The sequence below is a fragment of the Desmodus rotundus genome, chromosome 2 (genome assembly GCF_022682495.2).
Source record: "Desmodus rotundus isolate HL8 chromosome 2, HLdesRot8A.1, whole genome shotgun sequence".
Classification (NCBI taxonomy): Eukaryota; Metazoa; Chordata; class Mammalia; order Chiroptera; family Phyllostomidae; genus Desmodus; species Desmodus rotundus.
The window spans coordinates 69,228,516-69,248,632 of NC_071388.1; the positions used below are offsets into that span (position 1 = coordinate 69,228,516).

At 33.2% G+C, this 20,117-nt stretch overlaps 1 pseudogene; it reads left to right on the top strand.

Moving 5' to 3' along the window:
• Positions 1–411: 411 nt before the first annotated feature.
• LOC112302565 (lamin-B1 pseudogene) overlaps positions 412–20,117 on the top strand; it is a 60,325-nt pseudogene continuing 40,619 nt past the window's right edge.

Genomic DNA, 20,117 nt, shown 5'->3' on the forward strand with positions numbered 1-20,117 from the left:
CCACAAGGGAACCTAAGATAATAAAAACAAAAGGTAAATATAAAAATATAAATGTAAAGATGATCCATGTGTCATTTATATTGCTCCAAATGATATGATGAACATCATCCCATGTTTTAAAATCTCTATTATGTTTTGACTGAAAACTGACAAAGAGAGCACATGAGAGTCAATAGGTAGTTTATAACAATTTAACACAAAAATGGATTCAAACATTGCAAATAGAAATCGCAATTAAGGAGAAAGACAATAAAAGAATTATTTCATAATTATATAGAGTATATTCCAGGGATGTAATGATAACTTACTTGTAGACAAGGGATTAAATATTTTAATATTTTAATGTATACTGGAAGGGCATTTGTCAGCATTTGATATTTATTTATGATAAAAGTAATCAGTATAGTAGTGATGCGGTCACTGGCCTGCAGTGCCCTCAGTATTGTGGCTGAGAGGAGACAAATTCACACGGACTACAGAGTCCTGTGGAGGAAAAGGGACGGCACCGCCACTCTCTCAAGGGGAGAGCCCCTCGACCTTTGCTTTGACAGGCTCGTATTGCTTTTCTGGGCCCATTCCATTGAGGATGGTCCTCATTTACTGAGCACAGGTTTGCTGTATGTGGTTATCTTTTATAGAAAACAAAGGAGAGGATGTTGCTAATTACATCAAAAAGGAAGGTTATTTACAAATGTAAAGGGAAGAGTGGTTGAACTGGTTACACCCGTCCTTGGAAGGTTTAGCATAGATTTTAGGAAGTTACTTTAAAGATATGCAGTAAACCTTTGCTGCCTCAATTCAGGGTGAGGGAATTTTAGCAAAAAGCAAGTCTCAACGTGGCCTAAGTACAATGCAGGTCTGATTCCCCATGGGAGAACCTATCTGTGGGTGTGGGTCCTGTGTGCTGGACCTCGCTTTCCGGTGGCCTTTCTGAGTGGGAGCTGGGCCCACACAACGCAGAATGGTCTCCTATATGGTAGAACACATGCAAATGTGTCATAAAACACAGGTACTATTCTTAATGGTGAAATATTAAGAATATTCTTATTATAGTGAAAATCTAGATGAGGTAGTCTATCATCATCACTACTTTTTAAAACATTCCTGAAAGCTCCCTAGCTGGTGTGGCTCAGTGGATTGAGTCCCATCCTGCAAATCAAAGGGTCACCAGCTCAATTCCTAGTGTAGGGCACATGCCTGGGTTGCAGGCCAGGTATCCAGTAGGGGGCTCACGGGAGGCAACCACACATATTTCCTTCCCTCTCTTATGCTCTCCCATCCTCTCTCTAAAATAAATAAATAAAATCTTAAAAATAAATAAATAAAATATTCCTGAAAGTGTAGTCATTAGAATTTAAGAACAAAATAAGTGGCATAGATATATGGATAGGCAAGAGAAAAATAATTGTTTATAGGTTAAGAAACTATAAGAGAATAAAAGTTTATATATTAAATCTATGTATATATACATGCATATATATTGTGCGCATTTAAATATATGAATATATGTATATGTATAAAATAATAAGTTCAGTAAAATGACTATTTAAACATTAAATATACAAGGAATCGATAGAGGATGATCTCAAATGCTTAGACACTGGGTTTCTCAAAATGTGGGTTCAAGATACAGCTCAGACACTTACCAACAATGTAATATGAATATGTACTTAACTTCTTTAATTCTTATCTTTATTATTTCATAAGGTGATACTTCAATACCTACAGAAGTTGGCTGTTTCAAATTATTACTTATAATTCAATACAATACCATATATATATATTTACAAAATAGTAACATTTTATCTTGAGATCAAGTAAGTAAAAATAATGAAGATAACTTAATGACTGTCAAAGAACTATGGAATTTACTGGAATATAGTAAAATTAATGAAATTTTAAAAGAAAGCTGTACAAAGCAAGAGGCAAATTCTGTCATCAGGTGGGATATCTAAAATACCTGCTTATTCAGATTAATATTTTGGGTTTATTTGGGTATATATCCAGGAGTGCAATCTATTGGTCATAAGGCAGTTTCATTAAATTCAAAATTTATTAAATTTTAGAGGAACCTCCATACTGTTTTCCACAGTGGCTGCAGCATTCTGCATTCTCCCCAACAGTGCACTAGGGTTCCCCTTTCTCCACATCCTCACCAACACTTGCTGTGTGTTGCTTTATTGATGATAGCCTTTCTGGTAGGTGTGAAGTGATACCTCATTATGGTTTTAATTTGCATTTTTGATGATTAGTGATGCCGAACATCTTTTCATATGTCTTTTAGCTGTTTGAATGTCCTCTTTTAGAGAACTATCTATTCAGGTCCTCTGCCTATTTTTAATTGGATTGTTTGGATTTTTGGTGTTTATTATACCAGTTATTTATAAATTTTAAGTATTAAGCCTTTGTCAGATGTGTCACTGATAAATATAGTATCCCACACAGTAGGTTTTTGTTTTGTTTTGTTTTGTTGATGGTTTCCTTTGCTGTACAAAAACTTTTCAGTTTGATGAAATCCCATTTGTTTATTTTTTCCCTTGCCCAAAGAGAAATGTCAGAAAAAAAAAAGTATTGCTCAGAAATATCCAAGATTTTAATGCTTATATTTTCTTTTAGGAGTTTTATAGTTTCAAGACTTATAGTTAAGTCTTTAATCTCTATGCTATTCACCTGAAACTAATACAAAGTAATATTGAATGTAATATTATTCACTGAAATTGAAAACTAAAATTAAGGATAACACGTTTATTATAATTTCCCTTTATTGTTATATAGATATTTCCCAATAGCAAAGAAAATTCTAAAAGTCTATCTGTTTAATTCACTTAATAGAAACTTGTCAACATATTATAAAGGCTATTGGGATAAAAAGGCATGTGGTAAGATTCATAAGATTTCTGCAGAAAAAGAGAAGACAAGCAATGTTTTCCATTGATCAAAACATATGCTAGTAATCAACAGCACTATATCAAGCCTGAAGTAAAATACTCAGTGGAGCACAGAAGAATGATATAGACTGAGGGAAGGGGTCTGGTAGAAAGAGAAAGAGAAAGAAAGTGTTCTGAAATCAGTGAGAAAAATATGGATTATAAAAGTGGTGTTGGAATAAATTGTTACTATTAAAAATAAAAAGTAACCAGAGGGGAGGGGGAGAAGAACAATGGGGGAAAATAGAGGAAGGGCCATCAATGAACATGTATAAAGGACCCATGGACAAAGCCAATGGGGGTAGGTTCGAGGGTGGGAGGCAGGGATGGGTGGGGCGGTGGGTTGTGGTGGTGGGGAAATGAAGACGACTATACCAGAACAACAATAAAAATAAATAAATAAATGAATGAGTGAATGAATAAAAATAAAAACATAAACCTATATGCAAAAAATATATAAATGAATAAAACCTGGAATTTGAAAGCACAAAAAATATAAATGAAAATGGATATTTAAAAATACATTTTAGGAATTTATAAATGAGGATAAATAAGACTTTTTCTGTTATTATATTAATTAAGAATAAAATATTACAAATTCCAATGTTGCTGTGGAAATAATTCTGTAGGACTGTAATTTAGGGTAATATACGTGGCAGGCATTTTGACAATATGCAAGGTTATTTTAAACCTGTATACAATTTGACTCATCATTTCCACTTTAAGGACTTTAATCCTAAAATGTACAAAAACACATGTACAAATATGTTATCTATTGTATTAAATTTGATAGCCAAATTGAAAAAAAAAAACAAATGTTTGAGAGCTTTAGTTAAATATAGTAAAATCACTTAAATATTTTACAGCTATTTAGAACATTGAGTAATTCTATTTATTTATAAAACTTAGTTTTATTATGACATGTTGCATTAAATTTGACATAATTTCCCTCAGCATAATATTCTCAAGTTCCATCCATGTTGTCAAAAATGGCAGTATGTTATCTTCTTTATGGTTGAGTAGTATTCCATTGTATATAAGGACCACATCTTCTTTATCTAATCCTCTATGGAAGACACTTCAATTGTTCCTAAACGTTGGCCACTGTGAACAATGCTGCAATAAACATAAGAGTGTATATATCTTTGCGAATAAATGTTTTCAAGTTTCTTGGATAGATATCCAGTAGAAGGATTGCTTGGTCGTATGGTAACTCTGTCCTCAATTTTTTGAGGAACCACCAGACTGTTTCCCACAGTGGCTGAACCAGTTTACATTCCTACCAGCAGTGAGTAAGTGTTCCCTTTTCTCCACAACCTCTTCAACACTTGTTATTACTTGTCTTTTTGATAAGGGCCATTCTAAAAGGTATGAGGAGGTATCTCACTATAGTTTTAATTGGCATTTCCTTCATAGCTAGTGAAGTTGAACATCTTTTTATATATCTGTTGGCTGAAATAAGTCAGTTAGAAAAAGCTAAGAACCATATGATTTCACTCATGTGGGATATAAAACTGAAACTTATAGACACAGACAAGAGTATGGTGGTTACCAGAGGGAAGGGATTGACGGTAGTGGAGAATAAAGAAGGCCAATTATTTGATGATTGAAGATTCTTTGACTTTGGTTGGTGGATACACAATGCAATATACAAATCATGTATTGTAGAAGTGTACACTTGAAACCAATATGACCCATTAACCAATGTCACCCCAATAAATTTAATAAAAATAAAATAAAAACAAAACCACAATGAAATATCACTTCATAAAAAATTGACATAGTATTACCAGTGTGACTATGGAGTTCATTGTGAGAATCTCTCAATATTTTTCAGAATCAGGAAATAAAGTGACTACTACTTGAAATAGAACAATAGTCACAGAGATAACAAGGCACAAATAAAGACAATTCAAATAGTATTAAAACTTTCCCTGACTATACTACCTCCTCTTAAAATGTTATTGTGTATGAATCTGAGTCACCACTAAAACTGTCCACTTACCACTAAAACTTACCACTAAATGGTAAGTCACACTCACCATTGCTCCATTGTATTAAATGCAGTAAGAAGTAGTTTAAAGAGTTGGTTCTGGCATAATGTTTTATATTAAGGTAATATTCTTACCCAAATTAAGCTGAGGAAATACCAGAGTCAAATAGATATAATCCATTTATTTCCTACTGTTAAATTATTTCACTATATTTAGAAAGTACTATTGTTCCAAAGGTATTCCTTTTCAAATAATGTCAGACATCATAAAGCAACCACAAATATATACCACAAAGGTCTTTCATGTGAGTGATAACATAGATTGCTACAAAAATGCTTACTAATAGCAATCCAACACACAGTGAGGTGTCCATAGGAGAACTGGGTAAACAGATAATGCTGCCCTTTTGACCCCACAGATACTGAGGAAGAGCTGCACTAGGAGTACTTCCCTAGGTGACGGCAGAAACTCATATTGTTGGCAGCATATGCAAACAAATAACAAACTACTTTTATTGAATCTTATATTTTTCTTGAGAATGTAATAAAACATATAAAAACATATAACCATTTATTCATGTGAAATGCTTTATGGAAATGACTATACACCAAAACTCTACTAAGTTTTGTAACAGTATTTAGAAAGAAGTTCACTATGCTACATATTTTACTCCAAAATTTAAAAATATGTTTAATTTTTATTATAATACAAACATTAAAAGTCTATGAGTCTGGCTGCCAAATAAAACATTATGACATAAAAAAGAATGCCATAATATTATAAGCACAATTCATGGTTGTGTTTAAAATGGTATTCTTCTTGTGCCGATTTTACCTTTTTCAGCATATGGATTCTTGACACAGTCTAGTATTTTTAACTCTTAAATTCTTAAAAGTATTTTATATTCTACTGAATTACACAATTTAAAAGAGAATAATAAAATATCAGTCTTCTATCACTTTATTTTAAAACTAATTATTATTGCAGGGCTGAAAAGAAATGTTTCATCTTTAATATCTTCCTAATTTAAATGTAAATAAAAGCCAAATTTACTCTAGTAAAAGTTTTTACTTTAAAGTTGTGATTGATGCTTTTAAGCAAAAACAACCACAGAAATAAATCCCATGGTTTTAATTGACTTTTGATTTTACTGCAAACAATTGTGTATAATTGCTATCTTTCCAAGTTATAATAAACAAAACATTAAAATAAAGATAATTTTTTAAATTAAGAACTACCCTGGGGTGATTTTCACACAATTAGTGATTGCAACTAGATTCATTGCCTTTTCTATGCAAAATGAAGTATGTGTGTCATTTAGACAACATTCGTAGAGTTTTCTCTAAATACTATATTGCAAGTATTTTATACAAGATATTAATGAGCAGGGTAAGTTATATTAAGTATTTACAGACAAAAGAAAGTCAAAATAGTAAAGGATTATCAATCACAAATAATATAGATTTCTGGGACACATTTTACAATTACATTTGACTGTTTTGAGTTATATATTTTAGAGTGTCTTTTAACATAAAATATATACCATAAGGAAGTGAGACGGGTCCTGGGTTGTATAAAAACACAAGCAACAAATAACCTCATAAAATACAGTTTAAAGAAAAGCAAGTTAAAAAATATAGTGCTCCACTTGTAAGTACACAAGAACCAATTATGAAATATGAGGAAAAGATAAGGCCCATAATAATAGGCTGTGTGAGCTGTTTCAGTCACAAAGGATAGGAATGGTTTCAACATATATATCAGAAAAAAATAAATACACCAGTGCAAATAATAATACTCAGTAAGATATATGAATATAAAATACTTTTCAATTGGTGACTGTTAGACGTTCAGGTCCACGTCATATTAAACCAAGAAGAAAAAACATCTGAAGTAGTAGGGAAATTATAAAAAAGAATTCCAAAGAGACCCAATGTGAAATTTTATAGCTGAGGATTTCAGTTTCTTTTCTCACAGACATGTAACAAACTGCTATTTAGGAAGAAAGAGAAATATATCTACAAAATAATAAATGTGTAAGCATGAATTGACAGTATGTCCACCTTAAAATTAATGGTGAAATATTTTAAATTTATAATGATTTCCATTGTTCATATAATTAACACATGTAATTCTCTTAAAGATTAAAATACAAAAGATTGTCAACAAAAAATGTTCCAAGAGATTGCAGATATTTTGAAGGGCTATAAATGAGCCATAAAACAAATGATACATTTTTTAGTCATATCGAGCTTTTTAATGAGTCATCTTGGGAATAAGGTCTAGGCTGAATTTTCTACCTTCTTTATTAATGCAATAAGAAAAAATAAATAGGACATCACTTTAAAGCTTAAGTTTTGCAAAATTAGGATTAGTTAAAAACAGAAAATTACTACAATGAGTTCTAACCTGGGTAAAAATAAGCTAAGGTACCAAATGACAAAATGTTATCAAATTTATTCAGCTTCATGTGGACTATAAGTAAAATCACACATGAAGTCCCAGCTTCTATTTCATTTCTATTTGTAGTAAAGAAATCTTGAATTTGTATCTATAGTTCAATAGACGTGAGAGATCTAAAGGGCTCATTATAATCTAACTTGTGATATATATTTTTTTAAATTATAGGTAGTCTCCTTTAAGATTGCCCAATCAAAGACAGTAAGGAGTGTAAATCCTTTTATAAAGTTCAAGAGTTCATCTTGTAATCAAGCCTGTTTTTTCCCCCAAAGAATAGAGATGTACATATGAACTCAATTAATAAATTCAGTCTAAAACATTAATACTCTTTAAATAGCTTGATAAAGAAACTAAAAAGTAAGAATGCAAAGCTCTGCCTCAAATATAATTATAATAGCTAACCTATAAACAGTCCTAAGTATGCTATGTGCAAGGAACCTCTAACATATATAAACTAATTTGTTCCTCACAAGGACAAAAGGAGATAGGTATCATTATATCCACCTTCACTTTACAAATGACATTTAGACAGAAATGCTAGTCGGCTTAAGGTCAATTGGTCAGCTAGTGACAAGCATAGCACTTAAACCCAGATAATCTGCCTGCAGAATCCGCACTAGTAGTCAGTATACTGGGTACTTTGTTTCAATAGTCAGTATATCGGGTACTTTGTTTCAAATATTTGTTCTTGATCCTTCAAACTGGGCAAGTACAAAGGGCTCCTTGACCAAATGCAAATGGAAAATATAAATTGGCATCCAAGTTTGCATTGTGAAAAGAGAATGCCTCCTGTTTTATGAGACTGAGAGCTCTCTGAATAGACTTAAGCCTTATTATCATCATTCTTATCTAGAAAGTAACTTTTGCTGGAGGGTAAGTGATGCTGGGAGGTATTACTTAATAGACCTGGAAGCTCTCAGCAAGGCATGCACTTTTTTAAAAGATTGTAATTATTTATTTATTTTTAGACAGACAGGAAGGGAAGGAGAGAGGAAGAGAAACATCAGTGTGTGGTTGCCTCTCACACACCCGCCACCAGGGACCTGGCCCACAACCCAGACACGTGCTCTGGCTGGGAATAGAAACTTCAACCTTTTGGTTCACAGGCCAGTGCTAAATCCACTGAGCCACATCAGCCAGGGTAGATTATATTTATTTTTTTTTTTAGAGAGAGGAGGGATTTGAGGAGAAAGAGAGGGAGAGAAACATCGCTCAGTTGTTTCTTGTACACACTCAACCATAACCAAACTCAATCAACTGAGCCACACAGGTCAGGGCCATGCATGCATTTTTGTGAAAAACCTTTCTAAGGTTGCCAACAAAATATCACAGGATAATGGGCTATCAATTTTAAGGTAAGAAAGTGAAGCACTTCTTTATAAATTTACATTCATACTTTTACTTTGCATTCAGGAAAACCAGCAATTTATGGAAATTCTTCTCCCTTTTTCTTTCTTCCTTTTTTTCTTCATTCTTTCTCTTTCTCTCCCTGTCTTCCTTCCTTCCTTCCTTCCTTCTTTCTTTCGTTTTGTTTCTTTCTTTCTTTCTTCTCTCTCTCTCTCTTTCTTTCTTTCTTTCTTCTCTCTCTCTCTCTCTCTCTCTCTCTCCTTCCTCTCTTTCCCTCTCTCTCTCTCTCTCTCTCTCTCTCTCCTTCCTCTCTTTCCCTCTCTCTCTTTCTTCTTTCTTTCTTCCTCTTTCCTTCTTCCTTCTCCTTCTGCTTCCTTCCCCCTCCCTCCTCCTCCTCCTTTATTTTTCCTTCTTCTTCCCTCCCTCCCTCTCTCTTTCTCCTTATTTCCTTCCTTCTCTCTCTCTTTCTTTCTGGTCTGGTTTAGCTTCCTAAAATTGTGTCAAGTTTAAAGAGCTTCCTGGCCCTGGAAAATGTAGGTAATGACTATGAACTCTAAATAAATTAGATATTGTTCATCTAATAACACTTTTTCTTTCTAATTTCTCAGGGCTTTATCTCTAATACTTCTAATTCCACATTACTTTCAGTAGCAGGTGTAAATAATTCATGTAGGTTAATACTTAAGTATCTGTGATATATTACTTAATATGCTAAAATATTCTTATCTTTAAGTAATAATGAAATGACATTTAAACTATCAATTCCTTACATGCTTTGTCTACTATGCTCCAGAATGAAAAAAAAAAAAAGTTTTACACTTGATCTTAGCCAAAAGGCTAAGAAGCAATGAAAAGTAAAGATTTTTAACTCTAATATTTTTTCAGAAATTACTAAAAATATTTTGACCAAGGTGACCTTCTTGTGGATTAGAAACATGTACACTTCATAAGGTAAGTATAGAATAATCACTTCTGGGGTGGGGTGGAGGGATGGGGAGAAAAGGCATACAACTGTAATTGAATAACAATAAAAATTTAAAAAAATAGAATAATCACTTCTCTGAAGGTTATAATAATGTCACAAGTGCATCACTAAACAAGTTTATGGGTGGATTAGATATTAGAAAATGGAAATTATTTAAAATTTTATTAAATATATATGTGCCAATGATGTGTTTAGCTAGTGAGGATTTTTTTTTTTGGCCCAATACTACTTTTCATTGTTGTTAATTATATTGAAATATGTGAATCGGTCCAACCATGAAAGCAGCACCGGACCATGGATCTAGGGTTCCATGGTTCAGAAAGGAATCAGGGCAGCCTAATGAAAAGCAGGTAAAGGGCCTCATGAGGATAAAGAAGTAGGGGAAATGAACACTTAATATATGTGGCTTGTCTAAAGCTCTTAATGTGGGTGTTTATAGGAATCTGTGGGGGATTATGAATGTATCTGAAGAAGTAAAACACTAATGCTTTCTCATTTTCAATACTTAAAAGCTAAGGAGGAGCAGAGGCAGAGGAGAGACAAAATAGGCAAAATGAATATGAATGGTTGCAGTAAAACTTTTGCAAATCAAGCCAAGCTTCTCTCAAATAATTATTTCCTTTATACCAGACTTTAAAACATTACATATACCATATTTTAAATTAAGTTACCTAAACATAAATATAAGATACTCCATTGGTTAGTGGCTACTAAAAGTTATCAGAGCAACAGCTATTAAAAATGATCCAAATATACTTTCATAAAAGATGACTAATAATTAGGCATTAAAAATACTATGCCAATGATACAAAAAAAAACCCTCGAAAAGTGAATTTCTGTATTTGTAGTAGAATACCACCTTTGTGTCCAAAGAAATTATTTTATTACATATAGCTAGGGCTCAACCGACATGTAAGGAGTATGAACAAATCCATTGTTTTGCAAAGAAGGGAGATGTGTGTGGGGTACCTGTGGAAAACTAAGTAAGAAGGACTCCAAGCTCAGGTCTGGTACATGATCTTAGAAAGTTCACTAATATTTTCTGGTACCTTGCATCTGTTGTGGAAATCAATTAGAGTAATGGGTGAGGATGTCATGAAATATAAATTAGTCATTCTAATTCTCTCTAACATCTCAGTTTCAATATAGACTCTCAGATACAAGATTATTAACAAACAAGAAGTGGGAGATATAAATTCATGGAAGTCTATAAGTGGGGATCCAACTGTTACCAGAGGAAATAGGTTCTTCAGAGGAGTCACAGGAAAAGAATTTTAGGGATCCTTACATAGGAGGAGTTTTATGCAATAGTGGCAAGATTTATTAGAGCAAAAATCAACAGTACACTCTCAGAGAGAAAGATAGTGGGCAGAGCAGAGGCTGTGAGGACTCAAGAAAGGAAGTTACAGAGGTGAAAAGAGAGTCCTCTGACACTTCTTACTACTCCCCTGCTTTTAAGTCTTGGAGACCTTGGAGAGTTTAGGAGAAAAAAAAGGCAAAATGTATGTGCTGGAGAGAAGGAAAGGCACAAGCTTCATGGAGGATGCATTCTGGATTCTTTGTCAGGCTTCATTCTGTTTCCTTGGGTTTGGGAAAAGAAGGCTTTCTTTCAAACTATCCAGTTTCCTGGCTTTTCCCAGGCTTGTGCTTATGTCCTCCTCCTATCCATTTTTTCCCAACTTTCCAAGCTAGTGCCCCTCCCCATCTTATGGTCACCAATTGGGCTCCTACTGTGCATGCACGTAGTCAAAGGGAATCCTCTCTCACTTTCTTCCTCCCCCCATTGGTCAGGCAGACTCCCCACGTGACCAAAAGCCAACCTTCCTTTCCAGTCGTGTATTTGGCATCAGGATGCCAGTTACTCTCCAGTGTGACTGTTCCACTCATTCCCTCCTCTCCCATTAGTACCTAACTAACTGCCTACTCTGACACACCCATAATTTGCATGTCTCTAACAAGTATAGAATCATTTTTGGTGACTGTTCCCTCTAATTTATTTACTATGATATCATTCATTTGCATAGTAAAATGTAAAATTTCTTCAGAGAAAGAAAGAATTCAACAGCAGAAGCATTTCAACATTTAAAAAAACACTAAAATTCAGTTTCTTCTTTTGTTTTTAATCAAAGTATATGTCTCTCCCTTTAAATAAACTCAGCCTCATAAAAAGAAAAAGTGAATCAGAATTATTCATAAGCCCAATTCTCAGAAAATACTATGGGAATGGCATGTTGAATACTCCTTAAGCAAAGGAAATCAGGAAAACTAACAGATCAAAAATGTATTTACTTTTTAAAAATATAGCAACAGATTGTTATTGTCATGTTCCACTTGTTGCATTTTACAAACAGGCTCCTAATCTTAAAACAGCATTGGGCTTCACTATTATCTCAACAGCATTATTTTATATGGCAGATTTATTTGGATGGCTATTTAGATGTAAAATATTTGGAATGGCTCTGTCTATTGTTTGGGTGAGTTACCTTGTATGAACTAGAAATGTGTGCTGAAACTGCCAGCTAGTGCATAAAATATTTCATTAACATCACGACCTCATTTGTTAGATTGAATTGCAGACTTTTTGCCTTATTTCCCCCACAGATCCATTCTATTTTAGAAAAATTGAATAAAAAAACATAAAAAATGAGAAGACAATTCACAGCTATGAAACTCAGAATGGCTAGAATGCAACCATTAATGCTGAACATTATACATAATTATAATTAAAATTCTATTTTTATTGAAGTTTAGTTAACCAAACTATCACATGCTTTGCAAACTTCTAATTATCTTTAATGACAGTGACTTATTTAAATTAGATGTTTTTAACCCTCCCTCTACCTGTCCCTCTCTAATAAATAGAATTCACACACAAATAAATGATACATATATGTGTATATGTATATAATTTGAATGCACAAATGCATTATTTGTAGAGAGAACACTTTAGATCTTATAAGACCATTTGTATCATTTCAGAATATCACTTTCAGATAAAACTTTTATCATTAGTTAAACTTGTGGTACATCATCGATAATGAAGGTGCCATAGGCCTGCTTTATACAACATTGGGGATTCCATTTGAGCCTGACTTTGTTTGCTACTGACATAACCAAACCCATTTGCTGAAGTGGAAGGTTATTACCACTGACAGTCAGTTTTAAAAAGCAGGTTTGCCTGGGGTTCCACGGGGTCAGGCTAAGGCAAGGGAAGAGCATGCAGCACAGAAGAGGAAAACAGAGTTTCCTCATGCTATCTCATAACTATTTAAACCTAACAGGGGGAGAAGCTGAAGGAAGCATTTTCCAGAAGGTTCTGTGTGATTCAGGACCATGTACTGACTTTGTTCACACCTGCTGATGTGTAATGTCAAGGGGTAAAAGAGGCATTCTGAATACAGAATTCTGGTAAAAACCAGAAAATTGCCTCAGCACATGGAGATTCTAGAGGAAAAGATTGTTAGCATGTGGGAAAAAAGCCCAAACAGTGCTCAGGGAATTCACTGAATGTGATAACACTCTTCCTCATCAAGAGGAAGGAGATAACCGGCAGATGGACATGCACCATGTGGGGGATGACTTGACACCACAACATGCATATTTATAAACATATGGGCGTCACGTCAGTGCTTCCCACAGATATGTGCATCAGACTATGAAGACTAAATATGCGAGCTTAAAATCACAGAGCTAGATGGATTCACCTACAAAATGAATATAGAATAAAAAAAATTCAAGAATACCGAGGTTTGCGATTTCGAAGTAAGGGAGAAAGGGAATCAGTATAAACGCATGTTCCAATAACAGAGTAAATGCCAATAGCTTTGAAACCCTATAAATGGAGGAATTATTTCTGAATTCTCGAAATGCTCTAAGATTCTGCTTCTATTTCATATACAACACACATACGTGTATTTACTCATATTTCACAAGTTTCCTGTTAATTTTTCTTATGTCCAAGCACAGTCTTCTGCTTAACTTGACATATCTCTGTTAACAGAGAAACTGTTCCCGATTTTCCTGCCACCATCTGAGGGATGGACCACTCTGGCATATCCATCTCTCTTCATTTAGTTAAACATTCACCTGGGACAATATGTGTAAGAGACAAAGGGAGTTGAAGAAGAAAGCTACAGGACAATGTTGAGACAAATCTTATATTTTTTAAATTCAATAACAGAATTTTCTACAGATTTCAGTTTGACAATACCTTATAATTCCTTGTATTTACAAAATAAATTAATGAATAAATAAATATGTGGTGTCGTTGAGGTAAATAGCATGAGATGTTTCTGTAGTTCCTAGTCCTTAAGAGGAAGCACTAGGGTTCCCAGGCTCTGTGGCTTCAGGAACAGCCAAGATATCAAGCTGCTAGGGACACTGGGGATAATAGTATCATGTATAGGTAAATTATATTAATGAGTTTTGGATATCTTAAAATAAGAAGCTAATTCCAACTGTATATCTTTCAGTTGCTATACACACAGAATGAAAAATTAAGAACTTTGCTTCCCAATATTAAAGGATACATTTTAGTGATATCATAATACTTTTTCTTCCTATTGCTTTTTAATAATACATTTTGTGGATAAATGTCACAGTCATGATTTCAATATAGAGCCATTTTTAAAATGCCAACCAAAATTTGGCAAAAGACTTGAGGAAAGTGTCTTACATAAAAAGAAAACACCAGAGGCAGAAGGTTTAAAAGTAAAACATACCTAAATCTTGATTCGCTGTGAAGTAAACTGGTAGGAAAAAAACACCCAGGATTTTCTGCCACCAAAAATTATCTTTAATTTAAATTATAAATTGATTTCTGCCAAAGCTAAAGGCTTTAGGAAGAATGAAGAAATTCTATCAATATGTCAAATTTCACCAATCATAAGGCACACATGAAACTTTAAGAAAACTTTGTATGTCATTTATCTGCTAATTTTTTCTTCTTGATATCATTAAGGAATATTTTGAAATAAGATTCCACAATGTCTTTAATGCACCTACCTTCAAAATGCTTTCCCATGGGTGTAGCACGACATGCATTGCTTTCGCAGTGGTCTTCAAATTTAGTGTGCGATAAGAACTGCCGGTTCGACTTATATTTGCTTACAGATACATTTTAGATAAGGTTCAGGACATCTCTCTTTACTCATTATTCCTCATTTTTGCTGAATACATAATCTCTTAGTTATGCATACCAACTAACAAGAGAAGAATACCCTGCACGGATATCCACCTTACCCAGAAATTATATTCATTCTTTACTTTAAGATCCTGTTTATAAAGGTATTATTTTTATTACAAAATACAGACATGCAGGTTAACTCTCATTGAATAGCTCCTACCCCGAACGTCCACAGAAAGCAGGAATGATTCAGGTAGTCTACAATTGTCAACCCAATCCCCAGAAATAGTTTTTATCATTGAATTCATTTTCACTGCCTTTTCAAGGATATGAGATCACTTGACTTGCTGGTTGCAGGGGATCTCAATAATTTTTCTCACACATTAGCCCTGCAAAATTCACTCTCTATACTGGAAGGCACCTCAAGAAATGAAGAAGTAGGAAGGTTTGAAACTTTCACAGTGAAGAGACTATGTTTTTAATTGTTTTGGTTTGTGCTATAATAGAAATCATCTCTATTGGTACGAGAGAAGTACACAATAAATAGGTTTTCAGAATGATTAAATGCCTTATCCTCACATCAACTATTATCTTCAAAACTCATTTATTTGGTAGAAAACCATAGCAAATATTTATGAAATCCTTTAATTCTAGTGCTGAGTATCTCCAATAATCTCATCTTTCCTAAAGAATACATTATTTTATGATTTTGAAGTAGCTTCTAGAAGACAATCCATGCATTTCGTAAATGATTTACCTTTAAAATTTATAAATAGCATGTTGATTATGGTTAATATTAATATTTAATTATTTATTAGTGACATATTTCTGATTTCTAACAGAGGTTATGATCTAAGTATTTATTTTCTCATTTTTCTAAATAAAAAATAGAATCCAGGATTATTTTAATAAAAATAACTGAGAACATAAAGAAATTTATCTTGAATCCAAATTTCATAGAGAGTCAGTTAAATTCCAATAAAGATACTCTAAAATATGAAACAAAAGGCATAATAGAAAGTCATCTGTGAGCAGTAAACATGTTCATTTAAATTTATAAACTTTTCATTCTTAAAAAATTATAAAGCATTAATGGTTGTGGAACAATTATAGAGAAGTTGTTCTTGAAAACATAATTTTTTTCTGATTAATTACCTGATAACTTCCTAATTGAGAAGAAGATACAGTATAATTTTTTTTCTCTTTGTCACCATTTTCCAATCTTTATTTTGGTAAATATAGAAAATATTTCTGCGTCAGTAAAAAAAAAATCAAATTACAGACATTTAACCCAACTAAGTTTTATTTCTTCATTTTGTTACATATCCATCACACTTTTGTTGGACGCTCTACTCCTGTAGTCACAAAGGACACTAGACTGACAAAGCTTCACCTTTTTACGTCTGCACCTTCTAAAACATCTAGTCACATGGATCTACGAATCAGGAGAAAGGATAACTAGACAGGTCTGCCAGATCTTCTTTTGCTTTGGCCTGTAATTGGTACACATTATTCTGTCCACAGCTCATTACCAGAATTTATCACATCATGATCCCAACTAATCACATGAATATTGGAAAATACGGGTGATTATGAATATTTGTAAACCAACCTATTTCCTACACAAAAAATAGTAAGAAAAATGTAGAATTAGGTATAATAAATCCTTCTAATTTTAACACGCTGTCATCTTAACATTTTCATATCAACTTATTCCCCACCTTGTTGGTTTATAAATCCCACAGATTCTGATGCAGATTCTTAGTTTTTGCACATGTCTTATTACTGATTCATGACACAGTTTAATGGCATTTACCCACACTGATCCTCTTATTCTAAGATCCACATGCACTTTTTTTTAATCCTCACCTGAGGTTATAGTGATTGATTTTAGAGAGAGAGGAAGTGGGTGGGGGGAGAGAGAAAGATAGGGAGAAACTTACATGTGAGAGAGAAACACTGCTTGGTGGCCTAACATATGCACCTCAACCAGAGATCCCACTAGCAACCCGGGTATGTGCCCTGACTGGGAATTGAACCCACAGTTTTTGGTGTCCAAGGACAACACTCCAACCAACTGAGCAACCCAGCCAGGGCCATATGCACTTTTCTCAACGTGATTTTTTCTTTTTTAAGAAACATGGATTTTTATTTTTCTCCTTCTCTGTGCTATCTCTAGCCTTAGAATAAAATGTCCTTTAGGTTCTGTACCACACACCACAAAATTTCAAGAATAATAAAGTAATTACAGTAAAACAATATATATTATACAATAATTTTATTGGTATGTGACTCTTTAAGGACCAATTTGGTTTTCTTGATTCTGTTCATTCTTCACATTTTACAGGAATATAAAGTAAAATTCTATTTGTGACTTATAATTTTGTTTTTATTAAATGGGGAGATTAAAATGTTCCCATATTCTGTTTTCAGTATGCTTCACAGCAAATGCTAGTAGTGAGAATATCAAATGAATTACCTCTATTTTCTATTGCCAGTCAGTGTTTATTTCACTCTTTCCAATTAACTAATTGACTTTTCCCTGTATTTTAGGATTATTTGCTTGAGAGGATAAATTTTCTTTTCCAGTACTAAAATGATATCCTTAGAATCAACAGCTAAGTGTACCAGAAGTAGTCATACTTTCATTATCATGCCAAGTATTATCACACAGATGACTTTCTGAGCGGTTATTTTTGTTGTCCCTTTCACTGTAAGAAGTTTTCCTCCCACAGAGCATTTTAAAAACATGTAAATGACTTCTAAGTTGTGCTGCACAGTTGTCTAACATTAGAGAATTTGGAAAAAATGAACTTTCAATGATATGTAAAGATAACATTAATTCTTATATCAAGGCTTTTGTTTGTTTGTTTAAACTAGGTATTAAGGATGAGGTGATTTTATGAGATATGACTTTGACCATTTTGGAAACTGGAAAAGCTGATTAATAATTTTATAAAGAGAACTTTATTCTGTGATCACATACATTAAATATCATTTTTCTTATATTTAATTATATATTTTTACATCAATACTTTAAAAACTTTAATTATTTAATATACCAATTTGTTATATCTTGAATGTGACCAAAGTAACTGAGCAAAATGGTAAACTGACTTAAAGTCATGTAGTTTTAGAATGCTGATTAAGATAAAATTATTTTTGCTTGGGCCTACTAGCTTAGTTGGTTGGAGCATTGCCCCAACATGTCAAGGTTGTGGGTTCAATTCCCAGTCAGGGCACATACAAGAAACAACCAATGAATGCATAAATAAGTGAAGCAACAAAGCAATCTCTCTCTCTCTTTCTCTCTCTCTCTCTCTCATCAGTAAATGAAAAAAAAATTTAACATAGCCAAAGAGAGGTAAAATCAAGTGTGGGAGATGGGGATGGCAAGGGTGTAGGGGAGTGATGGGGGGGAAATGAAGACAACTGTACTTGAACAACAATAAAAAAAATTAAAGGTAATTTGGATGTTTAGAACTGATAAAGTATATAAATGATATATATAAAATATATATAATATATACCATATTAAAAATAAAATAAAAATATTTTGTATTGATTTTATGATATTCTGGAAATATTTTTCTATGTCTATGTTACATTGGAATATTATGAAATATTCAACTTTAAAAGTGAAAACATTTACATATTAAATGATGATGAAAGGTAGTTATATTTTTATTTTTTTGAGGAAATTCCATACTCTTTTCCACAGTGGCTGCACCAATTTGCAATCCCACCAACAGTGCAAAAGTGTTCCCTTTTCTCCATGTCATCACCAGAACTTTTTGTTTGTTGATTTATTGATAATAACCATTTTGACCCCTGTGAGATGATATCTCACTGTGGTTTTAATTTGCATTTCTCCAATGATTAGTGATGTTGAGCATGTTTTCATATGTCTATTGGCCATCTGTATGTCCTCTTTGGAGAAGTGTCTGTTCATGTCCTTAGTATATTTTTTAATTGTATCATTTGCTTTTTGGGGTATTGAGTTGTATAAATTCTTTTTAGTTTTTGGATATTAACCTCTTATCGGATGTATCAGCAAATATGTTCTTCTATTAGTGGGTTTGGTTGTCTTTTGATTTTGTTGATGGAGGCCCTTGCTATACAAAAACTTTTGTTTGATTTAGTCCCATTGTTTATTTTTCCTTTTGTTTCCTTTCCCTGGGGATATAATCAGAATAAATATTGCTGCAAGCAATGTCTGAGATTTTACTGCCCATGTTTTCTCCTAGGCTTTTTATAGTTTTAAATATAACATTTAAATCTTTAATCCATTTTGAATTTATTCTTGTGAGTGATGTAAGAAGGTGGTTTAGTTTCAGGGGTTTTTTTTTTTCCCCCTATCTGTCCAATTTTCCTAAACAGCATTTATTGAATGAATTATCTTTAGCACATTGTATGTGTTTGCTTCCTCAGCCAAATATTAGTTAATTATAAAGATGTGGGTTTATTTTTGGCTCTCTATTGTATTCCATTGATCTATATGTCTTTTTTTTTTTTTTTTTTTTTTGCCGGTACCATGCTGTTTTGATTACTATGGCCTTATAGTATAGTTTGACATTAGGTAGCATGATTCCTTCAACTTTGTTCTTTTTCAAGATTGTTATTGCTATTCATGGTCTTCTATGACCCAGCAATTCCATTTTTGGGAATTTATGTGAAGAAATTCTAAACACTAATTTAAAAGAATATATGTACTGCTGTGTTCATGGGAGTGTTATTTACAATCGCCAAGATTTGGAAGCAGCCCCAGTGTTCATCAGTACTTGAGTGGATTAAACAACTATGGGGCATTTACACAATGTAATACTACTCTGCTGTGAAAAAGCATGAAATTTTATTCTTTGCAATGGCATGGCTGGACATAGAGAACATTATGCTAAGTGAAATAAGCCAGTCAGAGAAAGACAAAAACCATATGATTTCACTCATACCTGGAATCTAATGAACACACTGAATTAACAAGCAAAACAGAGAGAGACTCATAGATAGAGAGCAGGCTGACAACTCTGTGGTGGTGGTGGGGGTGGTTGTGGGGAGGAGAGATCAAGCAAAAAAAAAAAAAAGGACACATAGACACAAACAATAGTGTGGTGATTACTGGGTGGGGAGAGGGTGGGTGGAGGTGGAAAAGGACATAAGGGGGAGAAATGGTAGTGGAAAAATTACAATAAAAATTGTTAAAAATAATCATGAAAAGGAAAAATTATAAAATGTCATCACTTCTTGAATTCACTCAGATAAAAAGCATGAGGTAATATTAA